Here is a 16,840-nt window from a genome sequence, read left to right on the forward strand (position 1 = left end):
TACCACGTTTATGGAGTTCTTTTGCTCCAGAATTTGTTTTTTTTCTTTTTTAGAATTGTAGTCTTTTTAAGTAAAGTACTCCTCTTTAGTTAACTTTGTTCTGAGATTGCCTTTCTGAGTTTTCCTGTAGCTCATCAATTTTTCATAACACCTATTTTAAATCCATTAACATTTTGATGGCAATATTTTATATCTTTCGGTTCAGTTGCATAACATTGTTAGTTTTTTGTGATAATGTAGTACCATGATTTTATTCACAGTGTTTGATGAAAAGTGCCTCTGATCTGCATTTGAAGTAGCAAACACCTTTCTTATTTATGCAAGGCTTTGTTCACTTTGATTGTAAGAATATATAAGGTTGATAGTTTGGAGCCTTCCTTTTTTTTTTTTCCAGAGATGGTGCTGTAGTACAAGATTTTGATTTCTCTCACTAGTGTTATCTTCAAATAAAGTTAGGTGCAGAAAAAACCAAGGATGGTGGCAGAATAGGAAGAGGTGTATATTCAGCATTTTGGGCTTTGTGTGTGCCCATGGCTCAGTACAGGGATCCTCAAGTGAAGAGTTCCAGTGGACCTTGGAATTCCTCTTACCTTCCAGGGGAGACAGTATGATTTATTTTTGTTGTCTTTGCCTATTTTCCCCCTCCCTGCTACTGTAGTCTCTACTCAGTAAGGGCAACTTGTTCCGCCAACTGCAGCACACATGGCTGGGCAGACTATCTCCCCCCACCCTCCACTCACCTCTTTTATGCTTTCTCTCCTTTTCAGGAAATATACTGCCTCAGTGTCAGAGTGGATTCTGCCTTTCCTGCCAGCAAAATAAACATGGTAATGGATGTTAAGATTTATTGTGGTGATTATTTTGCAATATACACGCATATTAAATCATTATGTTGTACATCTGAAACTAATATAATGTTATATGTCAATTATACAGCAGCAAAAATTTCAGAAACTGTCAGTGTGCACGCATGAAAAGAAGTGCAAAACTATAACTTTTCCAGAAGAAACCAACTTTAAAACTATATGCACTAATAGCAAAGGGATGAGAAAGATATACCATGCTAACGTTAATCAAAAGGATGCCAGAGGGCTTCCCTGGTGGCGCAGTGGTTGAGAGTCCGCCTGCTAATGCAGGGCACATGGGTTCGTGCCCCGGTCCAGGAAGATCCCACATGCCGCGGAGCGGCTGCTCCCGTGAGCCATGGTCGCTGAACCTGCGCATCCGGAGCCTGTGCGCCGAAACGGGAGAAGCCACAGCAATGAGAGGCCCGCGTACCACGAAGAAAAAAAAGGATGCCAGAATACCTATTTTAATTTCAAACAAAGCTGATTTCTGAGCAAGAAATTTATGAAGAGTAAATATGAGCATTACATAACCAAAAGTCAAACAACTCTTTGAAACAACTTAAAAATTCTTAGTGTATGCTTACTTAACAGTATCAAGATATGTATGCAAAACAGATAAAAGGGAAAAGACATACATTTCTTATTATAGTTGGAGACTTCAACAACTTTTTTCAATAATTGAGAGAGCGCATAGACAGAAAGTCAGCAAGGACAAAGTTGAAGTGAACAGCACCATAAATCAGCTTATTTTAATAGACGTATATATATTAATACTTACTCCCACAACGGCAGAATAAATATTTTCTAAAGCACATATGAAATATCCTCCAAGATAGACAAATTCTCATCTTAAGTGCACTTTAACACATTTTGTTGATTTAATAACACAAATGTCTGCTTTCAGATGATAGTGCAGTTCAACTGAAAAAAAATGAGAGAAACATGCTGGAAAAATCTCAAAACACTTGTAAATGAAAACACACTCTAGAGAACATTTGGATCAAAGAAGTCAAGAAATTTTAAAGATTTTGTATTGAAAAATATTGGAGACACAACTTATCCAAGTTTCTGGGATGCAGCAAAATCAGTGCTTAGAGAAAAACTTATAGCTTTCAACGCCTCTGTTTAAAAAAATAATCTAGGGGCTTCCCTGGTGGTGCAGTGTTTGGGGGTCTGCCTGCAGATGCAGGGGACACGGGTTTGTGCCCTTGTCCAGGAGGATCCTGCATGCCATGGAGCAGCTGGGCCCATGAGCCATGGCCGCTGGGCCTGCGCATCTGGAGCCTGTGCTCTGCGGTGGGAGAGGCCACAGCAGTGAGAGGCCCGCATACAGCAAAAAACCCCAAAAAACAAATCTAAAACCAGTAAACCAAACTTGCACTTAAAATACTAAGAAAAAGGCAAACTAAACCAAATGAAGAGGGAAAAAGTAACTGTTAGGGCAGAAGTCAATAAAATTGAAACAGAAAAATAAGTAGAAAAATATCAACAAAGAAAAACTGTTTCGTTCAAAAGATTAACATATGTTTAACTTCCAACAACCCTAATTTTCATGAAACAGAATGCACACATTACTAATATCAGAAATTTAAGAGGGGATATTACTACTGATCATAAACAGAGAAAGTTAATAAAGGAATGCTATGAACAACTCTCACAAATTTGATCACCTAGATGACATGGAAAAAATCTTTGAAAGATACATTCTGCCCAAACTCACACAAATAGAAATAGGCATTTCAAGGGACTCTAGCATAAGGCCAACACAGAGATCTCAGCATCAGGCCTGCCCATCTGTCGACCAGGGTACTAGGCTTTTCCAACTAGAGATTCTAGCATTGTTTTTTTTTGCTGTTTGTTTTTTCCATAGATGGCAGTCCCAGGCATGGCTACAAAACCCAGCACAGAGTCCACCAATAGATTCATGTGTCAGTCCCAAAAATCCATGGGCCAGAGCAGGAGGAGAGCATTGTGAACCATGACACTGGGCTTGCCCACAAACAGCAGAACCTTATGGGAATCCTGACCTGTTCAACTGTCCTTGCGCCCTGATAGGAGGCCTGATCACTCACACATCCACCAGCAGTCCTGCCAAACAATATTGTTTTGATAAGTATAGCTTTGAAATACAGTTTGAAATTAGGAACTATGATGCTTCCCACTTTGTTCTTTGTCACGATTGTTTCATCTTATCAGATTCTTTTTTTATTCCATACATATTTTAATATTGTTTGTTCTATTTCTTTGAAAACTGCCATTGGAATTTTGATAAGAATTGCATTAAATCTGTGATTGTCTGGGGGTAGTATAGACAACATTAATTTTTTCATTCATGAGCATGGACTATCTTTCAATTTTGTTGTCTCTGCTTCAATTCTTTCTACTAAACTATAGTTTTTATTGTATCGACTTTTACTTTCTTGGTTAAACTTATTCCTAGGTAATTTACTCATTTTGATGCAATTGTGAATGGAATTGATTTCTTAACTTCTTTAACAGTTTGGTATTACTTGTACAAATGTAAAAAAGTTTTGTATATTGCAACCTTAATTCATTCATTATTTCTAAAGTTTTTGGGGTCTAAATTTTGAACTTTAGGATTCTCTACTTAATATCATGTCTTCTGTAAATAGTTGTAGTCTTACTTCTTTCTTTCCAATTTAAATACTTTTATTTCTTTTTCACCTGAATGCTCAGTCTAGAACTTCTAATTCTATGTTGAATAAAAGAGTTAAAATGTGGCATTTTTGTCCTGTTCCAGATTTTACAGAGAAACCTTTTAACTCTTCACTGTTGTGTATGGTAGCTGTGGGCTTTTCATATATGACTTTTAATATAATGAGATATGTTCCAGCCTTACTCATTTTTGAAGAGTTTTTATTATAAGTGGATGTTCTATTTTGTTATATAACTTCTCTGCATCTCTTGAGATGAGCATATGATTTTTATATTACACTATGTTAACTTCTGTATCACACTAATTGATTTGTTTATGTTAAACCATTATTGCACACCTGGAATTAATTGTACTTTATCATGTTGTATGATTCTTTTTTTTTATTTCCCTCCACTCATCTAGTAATGTTATAACAAATTTAATTTTCTAATGTTAAAACATTGCTTTATTGAGACAAACTCAATTTTGTCATTGTATATTATCATTTTTATATGCTGTTAAATTTGATTAGCCTTCCTTTTTGCTTATGTTGGCATTTGAAGTATAAACTCTCTAAGTACTGCTTTAGCTTCACCTCACACATTTTGATTGCCAGTACTTTTTATTATCATTCAGTTTAAAATATTCTCTAATTTCTATAAACATTTCTTCTTTGAACCGATTATTTAGCAGTGTTTTCCAATTCTAAAAATTCTTTAAAAATTACTGTTTAATCATTGATTCCTTCTTTTTTAAATTATTTTTATTATTTTTGAATTTTATTTTATTTATTTTTTATACAGCAGGTGCTTATTAGTTATCCAATTTATACATATTAGTACATATATGTCAATCCTAATCTCCCAATTCATCATACCACCAAGACCCCCACCACTTTCCCCCCTTGTTATCCATACATTTGCTCTCTACCTCTGTGTCTCAATTTCTGCCCTGCAAACCTGTTCATCTGTACCATTTTTCTAGGTTCCACATATATGTGTTAATATACAATATTTGTTTTTCTCTTTCTGACTTACTTCACTTTGTATGACAGTCTCTAGATCCATCCATGTCTGTACAAATGACCCAATTTTGTTCCTTTTTTATGGCTGAGTAATATTCCATTGTATATATATACCACATCTTCTTTAGCCATTCATCTGTCAATGGGCACTTAGGTTGCTTCCATGTCCTGGCTATTGTAAATAGTGCTGCAATGAACATTGGGGTGCATGTGTCTTTTTGAATTATGGTTTTCTCTGGGTATATGTCCAGTAGTGGGACTGCTCGGTCATATGGTAATTCCGTGTTTAGTTGTTTAAGCAACCTCCATGCTGTTCTCCATAGTGGCTGTATCAATTTACATTCCCACCAACAGTGCGAGAGGATTCCCTTTTCTCCACACCCTCTCCAGCATTTGTTGTTTGTAGATTTTCTGATAATGCCCATTCTAACTGGTGTGGGTGATACCTCATTGCAGTTTTGATTTCCATTTTTCTAATAATTAATGATGTTGAGCAGCTTTTCATGTGCTTCTTGGCCATCTGTATGTCTTCTTTGGAGAAATGTCTATTTAGGTCTTCTGACCACTTTTGGATTGGATTGTTTGTTTTTTTAATATTGAGCGACATGAGCTGTTTATATATTTTGGAGATTAATCCTTTGTGTGTTGATTGGTTTGCAATTATCTTCTCCCATTCTGAGGGTTGTATTTTCATCTTGTTTGTGATTTCCTTTGCTTGTAAAAGCTTTTAAGTTTCATTAGGTCCTATTTGTTTATTTTTATTTCCATTACTCTAAGAGGTGGATCAAAAAAGATCTTGCTGTGATTTATGTCAAAGAGTGTTCTTTCTCTGTTTTCCTCTAAGAGTTTTATAGTGTCTAGTCTTACACTTGGGTCTCTAATCCATTTTGAGTTTTTTTGTGTGTATGGTGTTAGGGAAGTGTCTAATTTCATTCTTTGACATGTAGCTCTCCAATTTTCCCAGCACGACTTATTGAAGAGACCATCTTTCCTGCAATGTATATTCTTGCATCCTTTGTCATACATTAGTTGACCATAGGTGCGTGGGTTTACCTCTGGGATTTCTATCCTGTTCCATTGATCTATATTTCTGTTTTTGTGCAAGTACCATATTGTCTTGATTACTGTAGCTTTGTAGTATAGTCTGAAGTCAGGGAGTCTGATTCCTCCAGCTTCATTTCTTTCCCTCAAGACTGCTTTGTCTACTCGGGGTCTTTTATATTTCCATAAATATTTTAAGATTTTTTTTGTTCTAGTTCCATAAATAATGCCATTGGTAATTTGATAGGGATTTCATTGAATCTATAGATTGCTTTGAGTAGTATAGTCATTTTCACAACATTGATTCTTCCAATCCAAGAACATGGTATATCTCTCCATTTGTTTGTACCATCATTAATTTCTTTCAACAGTGTCTTATAGTTTTCTGCATACAGTTATTTGACTCCCTAGGTAGGTATTCCTAGGTATTTTATTTTTCTTGCTGCAATGGTAAATGAGAGTGTTTCCTTAATTTTTCTTTCAGATTTTTCATCATTAGTGTATAGGAATGTAAGAGATTTCTGTGCATTAATTTTGTATCTTGCAACATTACCAAATTCATTGATTAGCTCTAGTAGTTTTCAGGTGGCATCTATAGGATTCTCTATGTATAGTATTGTGTCATCCACAAACAGTGACCATTTTACTTCTTCTTTTCCAATTTGTATTCCTTTGATTTCTTTTTCTCATTTGATTGCGATGGCTAGGACTTCCAAACTATGTTGACTAATAGTGGTGAGAGTGGACAACTTTGTCTTTTTCCTGATCTTAGAGGAAATGCTTTCAGTATTTCACCATTGGGAATGATGTTTGCTGTGGGTTTGTCATATATGGCCTTTATTATGTTGAAGTAGTTTCCCTCTATGCCCACTTTCTGGAGAGTTTTTGTCATAAATAGGTGAAATTTTGACAATTTTTTTCTGCATCTATTGAGATGATTATGTGGTTTTTCTTTTTCAATTTATTAATATTGTGTATCACATTGATTGATTTGCATATATTGAAGAATCCTTGCATCCCTGGGATAAATCCCAGTTGATAATGGTGTGTGATTCTTTTAATGTGTTGTTTGATTCTATTAGTATTTTGTTGAAGATGTTTGCATCTATTGTCATCAGCGATATTGGTATGCAATTTTCTTTTTTTGTAGTATCTCTGTCTGGTTTTGGTATCAGGGTGATGGTGGCCTTGTAGATCAGTATGGGAATGTTCCTTCCTCTTTTATATTTTGGAAGAGTTTGAGAAGGATAGGTGTTAGCTCTTCTCTAAATATTTGATAGAATTCACCTGTGAAGTCATCTGGTCCTGGACTTTTGTTTTTTGGAAGATTTTTAATCACAGTTTCAATTTCATTACTTGTGATTGGTCTGTTCATATTTTCTATTTCTTCCTCGTTCACTGTTGTAAGGTTATACCTCTCTAAGAATTTGTCCGTTTCTTCCAGATTGTCCATTTTATTGGCATAGAGTTGCTTGTAGTCTCTTAGGATGCTTTGCATTATTGTGGTTTCTCTTGTAACTTCTCCTTTTTTCATTTCTAATTTTACTGATTTGAGTCCTCTCCCTCTTTTTCTTGATGAGTCTGGCTAATAGTTTATCAATTTTGTTTATCTTCTCAAAGGATCAGCTTTTAGTTTTATTAATCTTTGCAATTGTTTTCTTTCTCTCTATTTCATTTATTTCTGCTCTGATCTTTATGAATTCTTTCCTTCCACTAACTTTGTGTGTGTGTGTGTGTGGTACATGGGCCTCTCACTGTTGTGACCTCTCCCATTGTGGAGCACAGGCTCTGGAGGTGCAGGCTCAGTGGCCATGACTCACAGGCCTAGCTGCTCCACAGCACGTGGGATCTTCCAGGACTGGGACACCAACCCATGTCCCCTGCATCAGCAGAGAGACTCTCAACCACTGCACCAACAGGGAAGCTCTCCTTCCACTAATTTTGGTTTTCATTTGCTCTTCTTCTCTAGTTCCTGTTGGTGTAAGGTTAGATTGTTTATTTGAGATGTTTATTGTTTCTTAAGGTAGGATTGTATTGCTATAAACTTCCCTCTTAGAACTGCTTTTGCTGAATCCCTTAGCTTTTGAATCGTCGTGTTTTCATTGTCATTTATCTCTAGGTATTTTTTGATTTCCTCTTTGATTTCTTCAGTGATCTCTTGGTTATTTAGTAATGTATTGTTTAGCCTCCATGAGTGTTTGTTTTTTACGTTTTTTCCCTGTAATTGATTTCTAATCTCATAGTGTTGTGGTCAGAAAAGATGCTTGACATGATTTCAATTTTCTTAAATGTACTGAGGCTTGATTTGTGACCCAAGATGTGATCTATCCTGGAGAATGTTCCATGCACACTTGAGAAGAAAGTGTAATCTGCTGTTTTTGGATGGAATGTCCCATAAATATCAATTAAATCTATCTGGTCTATTGTGTCATTTAAAGCATGTGTTTCCTTATTAATTTTCTCTTTGGGTGATCTGTCCATTGGTGTAAGTGAGGTGTTAATGTTCCCCACTATGAATGTGTTACTGTTGATTTCCTCTTTTATAGCTGTTAGCAGTTGCCTTATGTATTGAGGTGCCCCTATATTGGGTGCATATTTATTTATAAATGTTATATCTTCTTCTTGAATTGATCCCTTGATCATTATGTAATGTCCTTTCTTGTCTCTTGTAACATTCTTTATTTTAAAGTCTATTTTGTCTGATATGAGTATTGATACTCCAGTTGTCTTTTGATTTCCATGTACATGGACTATCATTTTCCATCCCCTTACTTTCAGTCTGTATGTGTCCCTAGGTCTGAAGTGGGTCTCTTGTCGACAGCACATATATGGGTCTGGTTTTTGGATCCTTTCAGCAAGCCTGTGTCTTTTGGTTGGAACATTTAATCCATTCAGTTTTAAGGTAATTATCTATATGTATGTTCCTATTACGATTTTCTTAATTGTTTTGGGTTTGTTTTTGTAGGTCCTTTTCTTCTCCTTTGTTTCTCACTTAGAGAAGTTCCTTTAGCGTTTGCTGTAGGGCTGGTTTGGTGGTGCTGAATTCTCTTAGCTTTTGCTTGTCTGTAAAGCTTTTGATTTCTCCATTGAATCTGAATGAGACCCTTGCTGGGTCGAATAACATTGGTTGTAGGTTCTTCCCTTTCATCACTTTAAATACGTCATGCCACTCCCTTCTGGTTTGTAGAGTTTCTGCTGAGAAATCAGCTGTTAACCTTATGGGACTACGCTTGTATGTTATTTGTTGTTTTTCCTTTGCTGCTTTCAATAATTATTCTTTGTCTTTAATTTTTAGCAATCTGATTACTATGTGTCTCGGCATGTTTCTCCTTGGGTTTATCCTGTATGGGACTCTGTGTGCTTCCTGCGTATGCATGACTATTTCTTTTCCCATGTTAGAGAAATTTTCGAATATAATCTCTTCAAGTATTTTCTTGGGTCCTTTCTGTCTCTCTTCTCCTTCTGGGTCCCCTATAATGTGAATGTTGTTGCATTTAATGTTGTTCCAGAGATCTCATGCTGTCTTGTTTTCTTTTCATTCTTTTTTCTTTATTCTGTGGTGCAGCAGTGAATACCACCATTCTGTGTTCCAGATCACTTATGTGTACTTCTGCTTCAGCTATTGATTCCTTCTAGTGTAGTTTTCATTTCAGTTATTGTACTGTTCATCTCTGTTTTTTTTTTTTTTTTTCAATTCTTCTAGGTCTTTGTGAAACATTGCTTGCATCTTCTCAATCTTCGACTCCATTCTTTTTCCGAGGTCCTGGATCATTTTCACTATCGTTATTCTGAAATCTTTTTCTTGATGTTGTCTATATCCACTTCACTTAGTTGTTTTTCTGGGGTTTTATCTTGTTCCTTCATCTGGTACATAGCCTTCTGCATTTTCATCTTGTCTTTCTGTGAATGTGGCTTTTGTTCCAAAGGCTACAGGATTGTAGTTCTTCTTGCTTCTGCTGTCTTCCCTCTGGTGGATGAGGCTATCCAAGAGGCTTATGCAAGCTTCCTGATGGGAAGCATTGGTGGTGGGTAGAGTTGGGTATTGCTCTGGTGGGCAGAGCTCAATAAAACTTTAATCCACTTGTGTGCTGATGGATGGGTCTGTGTTCCCGCCCTATTGGTTGTTTGGCCTGAGGCAACCCAGCACTGGAGTCTACATAGGCTCTTTTTTTTTTTTTTTTTTTTTTTGTGGTACATAGGTCTCTCACTGTTGTGTCCTCTCCCATTGCAGAGCACAGGCTCTGGATGTGCAGGCTTAGTGACCATGGCTCATGGGCCTAGCCACTCTGCAGCATGTGGTGTCTTCCTGGAATGGGGTATGAGACCATGTCCCCTGCATCGGCAGGTGGACTCTCAATCACTGCCCCACCAGGAAAGCCCTACCCATGCTCTTTTGTGGGGCTAATTGCAGACGCTGGGAGGACTCACACAAAGGAGTACTCCCCAGAACTTCTGCTACCAGTGTCCTTGTCCTCATGGTGAGACAGAGCCACATCCCACCTCTGCAGGAGACCCTCCAACACCAGCAGGTAGGTCTGGTTCAGTCTCCTATGGGGTCACTGCTCCTTCCCCTTGTCCTGATGCACACACTACTTTGTGTGTGTCCTCCAAGAGTGGAGTCTCTCTTTCCCCCCATCTTGTTGAAGTCCTGCAATCAAATCCTTCTAGCCTTCAAAGTCTGATTCTCTAAGAATTTCTCCTCCTGTTGTTGACTCCCAGTTGGGGAAACCTGATGTGGGGCTCAGAACCTTCACTCCAGTGAGTGGACTTCTGTGGTATAAGTGTTCTCCAGTTTGTGAGTCACCCACCCAGCAGTTATGGATTTGATTATTTTGTGATTGCACCCCTCCTCCCATCTCATTGTGGCTTCTCCTTCATTTTTGGATGTGGAGTATCTTTTTTGGTGAGTTCCAGTGTCTTCCCATTGATGATTGTTCAGAAGTTAGTTGTGATTCTGGTGTTCTCACAAGAGGGAGTGAGAGCGCGTCCTTCTACTCCACCATCTTGTACCAAATCCTCCTCCTGTATGATTCTTCTAATGCATTGTTAAATTTTGTTTGCTAGTTTTCTCTTGAGGATTTTTGCATCTATGCTTATCATAAATATTTGCCTGTAGTGTGTGTGTGTGTGTGTGTTCGTCCTCCTCCACTGGTTTCAGTATAAGAGTAAAGCTGACCTCAAAAAATAAATTCGAATGATGGCCATCATCAAAAAATCTAGAAACAATAAATGCTGGAGAGAGTGTGGAGAAAAGGGAACACTCTTGCACTGTTGGTGGGAATGTAAATTGATACAGCCACTGTGGAGAACAGTATGGAAGTTCCTTAAAAAACTACAAATAGAACTACCATATGACCCAGCAATCCCACTACTGGGAATATATCCTGAGAAAACCATAATTCAAAAAGATCATGTATCAAAATATTCATTGCTGCTCTATTTACAATAGCCAGGAGATGGAAGCAACCTAAGTGTCCATCATTGGATGAATGGATAAAGAAGACATGGCAGGGCTTCCCTGGTGGTGCAGTGGTAGAGAGTCTGCCTGCCAAAGAAGGGGACACGGATTTGTGCCCCAGTCCAGGAAGATCCCACATGCCTCAGAGTGGCTGGGCCCGTGAGCCATGGTCGCTGAGCCTGCTCATCCGGAGCCTGTGCTGCACAATGGGAGAGGCCACAACAGTGAGAGGCCTGCATAACACACACACACACACACACACACACACACACACACACACACAAGAAGACATGGCACATATATACAACAGAATATTACTCAGCCATAAAAAGAAATGAAATTGAGTTATTTGTAGTGAGGTGGTTGGACCTAGAATCTGTCATACAGAGTGAAGTAAGTCAGAAAGAGAAAGACAAATACTGTATACTAAAACATATATATGGAATCTAAGAAAAAAAATGTCATGAAAGACCTAGGGGTAAGACGGGAATAAAGACACAGACCTACTAGAGAATGGACTTCGGGATATGGGGTGGGGGAAGGGTAAGCTCTCACAAAGTGATAGAGTGGCATGGACATATATACACTACAAAACGTAAAATAGATAGCTAGTGGGAAGCAGCTGCATAGCACAGGGAGATCAGCTCGGTGCTTTGTGACCACCTAGAGGGGTGGGTTAGGGTGGGTGGGAGGGAGGGAGATGCAAGAGGGAAGAGATATGGGAACATATGTGTATGTATAACTGATTCACTTTGTTATGAAGCAGAAACTAACACACCATTGTAAAGCAATTGTACTCCAATAGAGATGTTATAAAATTAAAAAATAAAAATCTAAAAACAATAAAAGCTGGAGAGGGTGTGGAGAAAGGGAACACTCTTGCACTGTTGGTGGGAATGTAAATTGATACAGCCACTATGGAGAACAGTATGAAGGTTCTTTAAAAATCTAAAAATAGAACTATCATATGACCCAGCAATCCCACTACTGGGCATATACCCTGAGAAGACCATAATTCAAAAATTGTCATGTACCAAAATGTTCATTTCTGCTCTATTTACAGTAGCAAGGCCATGGAAGCAACCTAAGTGTCCATCATCAGATGAATGGATAAGGAAGATGTAGCACATATATACAATGGAATATTACTCAGCCATTAACAGAAACGAAATTGCGATATTTATAGTGAGGTGGATGGACCTAGAGTCTGTCATACAGAGTGAAGTAAGTCAGAAAGAGAAAAACAAATACAGTATGCTAACACATGTATATGCAATCTAAGAGACAAAAATAGTCATGAAAAACATAGGGGTAAGACGGGAATAAAGACACAAACCTACTAGAGAATGTACTTGAGGATATGGGGAGGGGTAAGGGAAAGCTGTGACAAAGTGAGAGACTGGCATGGACATATATACACTACCAAATGTAAAATAGATAGCTAGTAGGAAGCAGCTGCTTAGCACAGGAGATCAGCTTGGTGGTTTGTGGACACCTAGACTGGTGGGATAGGGAGAGTGAGAGGGAGGGAGAGGCAAGAGGCAAGAAATGTGGGAACATATGTGTATGTATAACTGATTCACTTTGTTATAAAACAGAACCTAACACACCATTGTAAAGCAATTATACTCCAATAGAGATGTTAAAAAAATAAAAAATTTTTTTCACATTCTCTTTCTGATATTTCATTATTATTTTATAGAAACATAATAGATTTCTGTGTATTAATCATGTATCTTGCAACCTTGTTGAATTTGTTGTTTAATTATAATAGGTTTTGGATGGGGAATTTAGGGTTCTCTGTATATTGTACCATGCAACCTGACAGTTTTACTTCTTCTAATCCAATTTGGTTACAATTTTTATTTTTTTCTCATCTGATCTATGGCTAGGACTTCTAATACTATATTAAATACCATTCTTCTCTTTTTCCTAAATATAATGGGAAGGTTTCCAGCTTTTCATGTTTGCATATGATGTTGGCTGTGGGTTTGGTATAAATTTTCTTTATTATGTTGTGATATGTGTCCTCTATACACACTTTGATGAGCATGTTTATTATGAATCGATGTTGAATTATGTCATCCCACCCTCTTTTTTTTTTGCATCTGTTGAGATATTCATGTGGTTGTTATATTGATATATTTCCTTTTCTTAACGTGGTGTATCACACTGATTCATGTGCATATGTTGAGCCATCCTTGTGAATGTGGAATTAATGCAACTTGATCATGGGGTAAAATATTTTTAATATATTGTCACATTCAAATTTTTAACATTTTATTGAGAAATTTTACAACTATATTTACCAAAGATATTGATCTGTAATTTTCTTTTTTCTTTTTCTTTTTTTTTTTTTTTTTGTCATGTCTTCATCTGATTTTGGAATCAGAGTAATGTTGGTCTCACAGAATGAATTTGTGAGTATTTGCTGCTGTTCAATTTTTTGTAATTGTTTGACAAGTATAGGTGTTATTTTTCTTATATTTTTGTTACTTCCCTGTGACACTATCAGATCTCTGACTTTTTTTTAAACTGGAAGTTATTTTTATTACAAAGGCAATTTCACCTGTAATGATCTGTCTCTTTATTCATGATATAATTCTAGAATTTGTCAATTTCTTATAGGTAATCTGGTCTGTATGTAATTATTTATATCATGATTCTTTTCATATTTCTGTAGTATCAATTTTTATTTCTCCTGTTTCATTTCATATTTCATTTATTTGAGTCCTCTCTTCTTTCTTCTTGTTGAGCCTGGCTAAAGTTTTACAACATTTTTTTCCTTTTCCAAAAATCAAATCATGTTTTTATTGATCTTTTTTATTTTTTTAACTATTTTACATTGAAGTTTAAATGATTTACAAGATTGTGTTAGTCTCGGATGTACAGCTTAGTGATTCAGGCTTTTTTGTGGGTTTTATTTTCAGATTATATTCCATTACAAATTATTACCAGATATTGGATATAATTCCCTGGAGTGTATAGTAAACCAGTTTTGCTTATCTATTTTATTTATAGTAGTTTGTATCTGTTAATTTCACACTCTTAAGATGTTTCTCCCACATGTCTTTCCCCTTTGGAAACCATAAGTGGTATTTTTTTGTATGTCTGTGATTCTGTTTCTCTTTGTATGTCGATTCATGAGAGTTTTTTCTTTTTTTAAATCTCCTGAAGTCTGGAAGATTATACCTCCAGCTTTGTTCTAATTTTTTTTCCCGATTGCTTTGATAATTTTAGGTCTTTTGTTGTTCCATACAAATTTTCAAATTGTTGGTTCTAGTTTTGTCAAAAACATCATGGATAATTTGATAGAAATCACATTAAATCTGTAATTTGCTTTGGATAGTATGGCCAGTTTAACAATATTAATTCTTCCAATCCAAGAACACGGAATACTTTACATCCTTTTTTATCATCTTCAACTTTCTTTGTCAGTTTTTTTAGTTTTCACCATTTAGAGTTTTCATCTCCTCAGTTATTTTCCTGTTTTTCTCTCTCTTTTTTTAATCCAATCAAGTGTTTGTTTTTTTTTTCTTTCAATTTCTGGTATTTCATTGTTAGTGTAAAGAAACACAACAGATTTATAGGTATTAATCTTCTATCTGTTACATTGCTGAATTTATTAGTTCTAATAGCTTCTGTGTGGAGTCTAGGGTTTTCTGTATAGAGTATCATGTCATCTGCATTCAGTGATACTTTTACCTCTTCCATTACATTTGGATACTTTTTTCTTTCTTTCTTTCGTTTTTTCCCTCTCTCTGCTTAGGCCAAGTCTCTCAGTACTATGTTGAATAGAATTAGTGACTGTGGGTATCCTTAGTATTGCTTCTGATTTTACCTTTTCATTAGTGAATATTATGTTGGCTGTGGATTTTCATAATTGGCCTTTATTATGTTGAGTATGTTCCATTCAAACCCACTTTGGTGAGAATTTTTACCCGGGATGGTTGTTGAATTTTCTCAAATGATTTTTCTGTGTCTATTGAGCTGTTCGTGTGATCTTGTCTTAACTTTTATTAATGTGGTGTATCACACTGAATGATTTGTATATCTCTAATTTTTCCTTTTGACAATGGAATGACTATACTTTGATCATGGTGTATGATCTTTCATATATTGTTGGCTTGTTTGCTAATATTTTATTGAAGATTTTTGTATGTAGGTTTATCAAAGATATTGGCCTGTAATTTTTATTTTTGTAGTGTTTCTATGTGATCTTCATATCAGGGTTATGGGGGCCTAACAGAATAATTTGGGAGTGTTCCCGAATCTTCAGTTTTTTGCAATAGTTTGAGATGGATTGGCATACTTTTTTACACCGTACGTTTGGTATAATTCCCCAATGAAGCGGTCTGGTTCTAGACATTTTTTTAAAATTACAGATTGTGTTTCACTGTTCATGTTGGACTGTTCAATACTGTGTTTATTCTTCAGTCAGTATTGGCAGGCCTAGCAGGCCAGAGGTTTCTAGAAATTCGTCCACTTCTATGGTATTATAATTGTTTTCATATAATTCTTCATAATATTCTCTTATGATTTTAAAAAATTTCTATGGTGTGGATTGTTATTTCTTCTCTTTCAAGTTGTATTTTGTGTATTTGAGACTTCTCTCTTTTCTTTTTGATGAGTGTGGCAGGGGTTTGTCAGTTTTGTTTATTGTATCAAAAAACCAACTCTAGGGCTTCCCTGGTGGCACAGTGGTTGAGAGTCCGCCTGCCGATGCAGGGGACACGGGTTCGTGCCCCGGTCTGAGAAGATCCCACATGCTGCGGAGCGGCTGGGCCCGTGAGCCATGGCCACTGAACCTGCGTGTCCAGAGCCTGTGCTCCACAATGGGAGAGGCCACAACAGTGAGAGGCCTGCGTACCACAAACAAAACAAAACAAAAAACAACTGTTTTTATGTTGGTCTTTATAATAGTTTTGTTTTTATCTTTATTTTATTTATTTCCCCTCTGACCTTTAGTATTTCCTTCCTTCTAAGCTGACTTTAGGCTTTTATTGTTCTTTTTCTTTTTCTAATGTTTTTAGGAGGTGCATTATGTTGTTTCTTTGAGATTTTTCTTGTTCTTGAAGATGACCAGTATCAGTATAATCTTCTCTTTTAGAATTGCTTTTGCTGTGTAACATAAATTTTGAACTTGTGTTTTTATTTTTGTTTGTCTTGTATTTTATAATTTATTGTCTCATTTTATCATTGACTCACTGGTTTTAGTAGGATGGTTTTTAGTCTCCATATGCTTTGCTTTTTTCTGTTTTTCTTTTGCAGTTGATTTCTAGTTTCATTCCATTGTGGTTGAAAACAATTATATAATTTATATTATCTTAATTTATTGAGGCTTTTGTTTTCTCACCTAGTATGTGATCTACCCTGGAGAGAATATTTCACGTGTATTTACAAAGAAAATGCATTCTGTTGTTTGGGGAAATAATGTTCTGTAAACATCAATTAAGTTACCTTGTCTATTGTGTCATTTAAGATTATTAATTTTCTCTTTGGATGATTTCTTTATAGAAGTTGGTGAGGTGTTACAGACTATTATTTTTTTGTTGTCAATTTCTCCTTTTATGTCTCTTAGTATTTTCTTTGTAAGTTTAGGTGCTCCTGTGCTAGGTGCATATATGTTGACAAGTGTAAGATCATTTTTGTATTAATCCCTTTATCATTATATGAATCCCTGCTTTGTCATTAGTTGTAGGATATATTTTAGACTCTATTTTGTCTTATATGCTTAATGTTACCCCTGTGTTCTTGTCAATTACATGAAATATCTTTTCTCATCCCCTCACTTTCAGCCTATGTGTGATTTT

The sequence above is a fragment of the Grampus griseus genome (genome assembly GCF_964374135.1).
Source record: "Grampus griseus genome assembly, chromosome: Y".
NCBI lineage: Eukaryota > Metazoa > Chordata > Mammalia > Artiodactyla > Delphinidae > Grampus > Grampus griseus.